A 7,747-nucleotide genomic window follows, 5' to 3' on the forward strand; every position below is an offset into this window, starting at 1 on the left:
GGCTTAAGGCGTCCGCAACCACATTAGCCTTTCCCGGGTGGTAATCAATGACAAGCTCGTAATCTTTCAACAACTCAAGCCAACGTCTTTGTCGCAGATTTAAGTCTCTTTGAGTCATCAAATATTTGAGACTTTTGTGATCCGAAAATACATGGCACTTTTCACCAAATAAGTAATGTCGCCATATTTTTAAAGCAAATACGATGGCAACTAGTTCAAGATCATGGGTCGGATAATTTTCTCATGTGGCTTTAATTGTCTCGACGCATAGGCCACAACTCGACCTTCTTGCATCAATACGCAACCCAACCCAAGTAGGGATGCGTCACTATAAATGACAAACTCTTTGCCTGATTCGGGTTGCACTAAAATTGGAGCTTCAGTCAAATAAGTTTTTAGTTGATCAAAGCTTTTCTGACATTTCTCCGTCCATTCGAACTTAACATCCTTTTGAAGTAGCTTCGTCATTGGTGTGGCTATCATCGAGAAACCTTTGACAAATCGTCGGTAATAACCGGCGAGCCCCAAAAAGCTCCGAACTTCGGTAATATTTCTTGGAGGCTTCCAGTTAAGTATGGCTGAAATTTTGCTCGGGTCAACTCGAATACCCGATACGGATACCACATGACCCAAGAAGCTAACCTCTCTTAACCAGAACTCACACTTACTGAACTTAGCATATAACTGCTTATCCCGCAAAATTTTCAACACCAGTCTCAGGTGTTCAGCATGTTCGGTCTCATCTCTTGAATAGACCAAGATGTCATCAATGAACACAACTATGAACCGATCCAAATATGGTCTGAAGATCCGATTCATCAAATCCATAAATACCGCAGGGGCATTAGTGAGCCCAAATGGCATCACTAAGAACTCGTAGTGACCATATCTCGTCCTGAAGGCAGTTTTGGGTATGTCCGAATCTCGAATTCGCAACTGATAATAGCCCGATCTCAAATCTATTTTTGAGAACACTGAGGCTCCCTTCAGTTGGTCGAACAAATCATCGATACGCGGCAACGGATATCTGTTCTTTATCGTCACTTTATTCAGTTGACGATAGTCAATGCACAACCTCATGGTTCCGTCCTTCTTTTTCACGAACAATACTGGTGCACCCCAAGGTGAGAAACTTGGTCGAGCAAAACCTCTATTCGTCAATTCTTGCAACTGAGCTTTCAACTCTTTTAACTCGGTTGGTGCCATACGATACGGAGCTATCGAAATCGGCGTAGTCCCAGGTACAAGCTCAATACCAAACTCTACCTCCCGAACAGGTGGTAAACCCGGTAATTCTTCAGGAAAAACATCCGGGTATTCACAAACCACCGGCACAGATTCGGGTTTCTTTTTTAATTCTTTGTCATCCAGTACATACGCAAGGTATGCTTCGCACCCTTTTCTTACATATTTCTGGGCCAACATTGCTGATATTACAGCTGGCATCCCCTCCAAGTCCGTAGACTCAACTCGGATTACTTCGTTATTTGCGCACCTCAAATCAATAGTCTTAGTTTTGCAATTCACAACCGCATCATGCGCGGTCAACCAATCCAAACCAAGAATAACATCAAATTCATCAAACGGCAAAAGCATCAAGTCCGCCGGAAAACAGGAACCTCGAATTTCTAGGGGACATTTCTTACACACTTTGTCGACCAGCACGTAACGACCCAAGGGATTTGACACCCGAATTACGAACTCAGTAGACTCAATGGGTAAAGTCTTACTGGATGCTAAGGTTTCACATATGTAAGAATGAGTAGAACCGAGGTCAATCAAAGCAATTACATTAGTATCCAAGAGAGTAAAAGTACCGGTAATAACATCAGGCGAAGAAGCATCCTCGCGGGCACGTATAGCATAAGCTCTAGCAGGCGCACGAGCCTCGGATCTGGTCGTAGCATCTCTAGATCCTCTCTGACCACCACCAGCATTGCCCGTATTTTCAGATGGTCTACCTCGAGCAGTGGTAGCACCCGGTTTCCCACTCTGATTTAAATTCTGTTCAGACAACCTCGGGCAATCTTTAATGAAGTGGTCAACTGATCCGCACTTGTAACAGGAGCGGTCAGGGAATCTACAACTCCCCGAATGCCATTTACCACAATATCGACATTTCGTTCTGTCTCGACGTTCATCCCCAACACTGGCGACCGAAGTGCCTCGTGTACCCACAGGGGGTCGATCACGATCTCGTCTAAAAAGGCCCGAAGTGCCTCTCGACCAGCCCACATCATCTCGAAATTTCTTCGATGCCTGTTGAAGAGACTTTCCCGAGGATCTTTTACGAAACTCTCCAGTTCCCTCATCAACTTTTGTTTTTCTTTTCTAAGCTCTTCGGCTTTACAAGCTCGCTCGACAAGTACTACGAACTCTCGTATTTCAAGAACGCCAACGAACATTTTTATATCTTCATTCAGCCCATCCTCGAAGCGTTTACACATAATAGCCTCGGACGAAACACATTCCCGAGCGTATCTACTAAGTCTAACAAATTTTCGCTCGTAATCAGTAACTGACATAGAACCTTGCTTAAGCTCAAGAAATTCCTTCCGTTTTTGATCAACAAATCTCTGACTGATATACTTTTTCCGAAACTCAGTTTGGAAAAACTCCCAAGTTACTTGCTCTCGGGGCACAACAGAAGTCAGAGTACTCCACCAATAGTAGGCAGAATCGCGTAGCAAGGAGATAGTACACTTTAGGCATTCATCGGGTGTACAAGATAGCTCATCGAGTACCCGAATAGTGTTGTCCAACCAAAATTCAGCTTGCTCGGCATCGTCGCTATCCGTAGCCTTAAATTCAGTAGCCCCATGTTTTCGGATTCTGTCAACTGGGGGCTTATTTGACCTTATTTGGTCAGTTACCGGAGGTATTGTAGGTGCGGGGGTGGTATTAGTTGGGAATGGAGGTTGTGGGACAGCCGTATTAGTTCGAATGTATTGGTTGAACCAATCATTCATCACGCTATAGAAAGCTTATCTAGCTTCATCATTCGGGTTACTAGCATTAGGTTGAGAGTCCGCCGGCGCTGTCCCTTGTGCGGGAGCAAGCGCTACACTCTCAAGATCATCAGCTACCTCTCGGTCGGGATCAGGATCCATTACTAAAAATAAACACATTTACAATTGTCAGAAATCACCACACTATCAAGTAATCACATAAAATGGCATGTATAGCTAGACCCAACGCATTACGGTAGTCCTAGAATCGACTAAACCGTAGCTCTGATACCAATCAAATGTAACACCCCGAACCCGAGACCGACACCGGAGTCGAACACGAGGTGTTAACAGACTTTAAGCCCCTTATAAAAAAATTTCCCAGACACTGCCAATCTGCGTACTAGTCGCTTTAAAAATCATATCTTGAGTTTCACAACTCGGAATCCAGTTCCGTAAAATTTCCCTGAAACTAGACTCATATGCCCATCTACATATTTTTTTCTAGAATTTTTGGTCAGGCCAATTAGTACAGTTTATTAGTCAAAGTCTCTCATGTTACAGGGATCGACTACCCTGATCTTTGCACATTACGACTTGGATATCTCCCTGTACAGGGCTTCAATACTGATGCCGTTTGTTTCTATAGAAACTAGACTCAGAGAGGAATCTATCCATATATGGTATGACTCCTAATTATCTCTGGTTAATTTATAATGAATTTCCAAAGTCGGAACAGGAAATCCAGAAACCGTTCTGGCCCTGTCTCACGAGAACCTGAATATCTCTTAACATACTGTCCGTATGATTGTTTCGTTACTTTCCTATGAAAGTAGATTCATCAAGGTTTGTTTACATAATTTATTCACTATTTAATTCCCTTCCTACTATTTTTAGTGATTTTCCAAATCTACATCACTGCTGCTGTCAGCATCTGCCTTTAAGGTAGACTTTACCTATTTCATGGTTTCCATGATTCAACTAGCCTTTTTTGCATAAATAGCACAATTTATGAAAGTGATTAACCATCCCCATGGCCAATCCTTGTCAAGCATATCCACACCAAATGATTATAACAATATACTCAAACACATATAAGCCATTTTCGCATGGCTATCCAAAATTTATACAAGTCCAAAGGGTCCAGACCCACAACAAACGGGTAGTCCTATACATGCCATTTCGAAGTTCAACCAAAATTGTACCAAAAGGGGGCTTTGATAGTGTGGGCGACTTTGACCTCAAGATCCCGAGTCCGATAGCTGGAGAACCAAATCTATAAAACAGAGGAGCAATGAAACGGAGTAAGCAATTTATGCTTAGTAAGTTTTGAGCAAGGAATTCCAGCACAACAAAAGTATAGCATTCATATAGCTAAACGGATAATTTCATATGCACAAATTTACGATATCGTACTTGCTTCACATTATCAACCCTTATGTACATACACAAAAGATCAACTCAGCCAAAGGCCGGTAGCTCGTTTATCAACTGAGCGAATACTTATTTGTAAGGGCTCAACTAAATTCAAGCACATACGAAACATACCTCAATGTTGGGATGTTTCGAGAGTATTAACTGGAATTTTACAGCAAGTTCATTCATTCCCAAATCACGTACCTTCGGAATTTAACCAGATATAGCTCCTCGTTCAAATGCCTTCGGGACATAGCCCGGTTATAGTAATTCGCACAAATGCCTTCGGGACTTAACCCGGATTTAGTAACTCGCACAAATGCCTTCGGGCTTAGCCCGGAATTAGTATCTCGTACAAATGCCTTCGGGCTTAGCCCGGAATTAGTATCTCGCACAAATGCCTTCAGATCTTAGTTCGGATGTTGTCACTTAGCACAAGCCTTCGGGACTTAGCCCGGACATCATTCAAATAACCATGCACATTTAACAATAAATCATGGCCCATTCGTATTTCATTTTCGTTAGCAAAACTCAAACACAAGACATTTATCATTCTTGCAAATTCGGCTCAATAGCCACACAAAGAGCATGATTTTAATTTGCTTAAAACATGATCTAATCAAATCTTAATTTAAGCTCTCTTACTCAAGAACTTACCTCGGGTGTTGTCGAACGATTCCGATAGCTATTCGACCACTTTTTCCTTCCCTTTATCGGATTTAGTTCCCCTTTGCTCTTGAGCTTAATTAAACAAATAAATTGATTTAATCATTTGAGCATCGAAAAGAGGAACACAAGGCACTTAGCCCATATTTATACATTAGACATTAAAGTCACATATGTACGGAATCATGAATCAAACTCAACATTTTAGCTAATTTTTCCCCCTTGGCCGAATATGCATGTCTATTTTGGGGCCGATTTCAACAATTAATACATTCTACAAGTATGGTCACTTGTATTGACTAAACACCCTTTTGTTTCAAGTTCAAAACTTGGCTAATACACACATATACACACTAGTAAAGCATCCTCTCCCTTTCCATCAATTTAACACATGCATTGCTCATTAACATGCAAAAGTTATATTCGGCCTTAGCACACAACTTGCTAGCCGATTCTTCTCCATTTAGCAACCAATGCACATATGTGCTCCCTCAAAAAGGCTAAAAAGGAGGTTCAAGAATCATCAAGCCACCATCACATGCATCATTAACAAGCTTCATATTTGGCATGCAATGGCATTAACACAAACTCCACCTAGGCCGAATCTTAACTCATCCTCATGCCTCATCACCACAACATCAAACATCAACCAAGAATGATGCATCCATGGCCGAGTGTCATTTCCATCTCATAGCAAGATTTAGACCATGGGCTAGGTAGAACTCAAGCTAACAACTAAAACATGCATGCATCTCATGGAACATCATCAAACATACCTTAGCCTAGCTACATGCATGGCCGAACCTCTTCAACCTTTCTTCTTCCTTCCTCCTTAAAATTTTTGGCCAAGGATGAACCAAAGGATGAGCATTTTTTTTCTTTGTTTTTTTCTTTCTAGTTTCGGCTAAATGAAGATGAGAAAGGATGAACAAAAATTTTCTCCTTTCTTTTCTTTAGCTCACGGCAATGGGGGGGGGAAACAACTACACACATTTTTTTTTCATCATACTCCTTTTCATTATTTTATGCCCATGCCCCTTATTTTATTTTTTCCTACATACCTCACTAGGCCAACATGTTCCCAACATGTTTCCACCCATAGCATGGCCAACCACTAGCTCAAATTTTGGGTAATTTGACATGCAAACCCATCATTTTCACAACATGCATTAATAGACCATTTTAAATTAGCCTATCATATTTTCACCATGTCTCATATCAATCCCTATTTAATAATTTCTCATGCAATTGGCAAAATTGGAGAATGAAACTTCCACATACTCATGTACACACATAATAAGCATAGAATATGGAAATCAATTATTTTTATGACTCGGTTTTGTGGTCCTGAAACCACTTCCCGACTAGGGTCAATTTTGGGCTGTCACAAGGCTGAAATTTCAAGGGTTCTCCATAGCTAGGGTTTGTTTCAAGCTTTCAAGCTCTATAATCAAGAAAGACGTGGAATCGATCGTGATCGGGGAAAAGAAAAGCTTTCAGACTAAATTATAACATTTCTAAAGTTTGCACCGAGGTAAGTTCGTACATGAATAATTTATCGATTTTTTTATGCTATTTTATGTTGTTATCATATGAATCGGTGGCTGTCCATAGAACGATTAAATGATGGAAATTTGCAAATTTAATTAGATTATGAATAAGTGTTAACAGTGAAAAAGGAAAGATTTTCCCGGTTGAACCTTCGGAACAGGAACAATATGAATGACCCATTGTGAGTACACGTGTGTAGCACTAAGTGCAGGCTACTACGTGTAACATACTGTTAAGTCGCATGTGTGGTACTAAGTGCAGGCTACTATGCGTACTCAATGACTTCGATCACGTGTGTAGTACTAAGTGCAGGCTACTTGTATCAGATGGTGAGGTCACGTGTGTAGTACTAAGTGCAGGCTACTACGTGTACCGGATTGTTGGTCTCATGTGTAGTACTAAGTGCAGGTTACTATGCGTATCAGATAGCTTCGACTATAAGTGTGGAAGGGGGAAATATGTGTAAACAATGGTATATTTGTTATTTTTCCATTGAGTTCAACGGGGAAAATTGATAAAGTGGTAATATATGAAAAGTTAGGAGCTATGTGCTCGATAATTGAGCGAATTCTAGTATAACAAAAAGGACTAGGTGGAATTATGCAAGAGTGAATGTTAGAAATAAAACAGTGTTGGACAGCAGCAGTTACATGATTTTAAAAATTTACCAAAAATCGTGGAAGTTTAAAAAAAATTCAAATGATATATGAAAATAAAGCTTAATGAGTCTATTTTCACATAAAATAAGCAGGGGAAGCAAAAGAATTCTATATTGTGTGATATTTGAATTCTTGTGAAATAGGGTCTAAATGAATTTGAGATACCCTGTTTTGAATTTATAAATTCACCATAAATTATAAAAAAATCATTAAGAGTCATACTTTATATTCATGGATTAATTATTTAGTCTATTTTTAATAGAAACGAACGGCATGGTCGTTGGAATTCTGTACAAGGAGAAATTTGGTTCGTAGTGCACAAGGGTCAGAGTAGTCATACCCTGAAACAGAGGAGACTTTAACTAATAAACTGTACTAATTGGCCAGACCAAAAATTCTAGAAAAAAATTAGTAAGCATAAATATGTGTCTAGTTTTAGGAAAAATTTACGGGATTAAATTTCTAGTCTTGTAGCTCAAGATATGATTTTTTTTAAAACCAGGACTC

The sequence above is a fragment of the Gossypium hirsutum genome, chromosome A05 (genome assembly GCF_007990345.1).
Source record: "Gossypium hirsutum isolate 1008001.06 chromosome A05, Gossypium_hirsutum_v2.1, whole genome shotgun sequence".
NCBI lineage: Eukaryota > Viridiplantae > Streptophyta > Magnoliopsida > Malvales > Malvaceae > Gossypium > Gossypium hirsutum.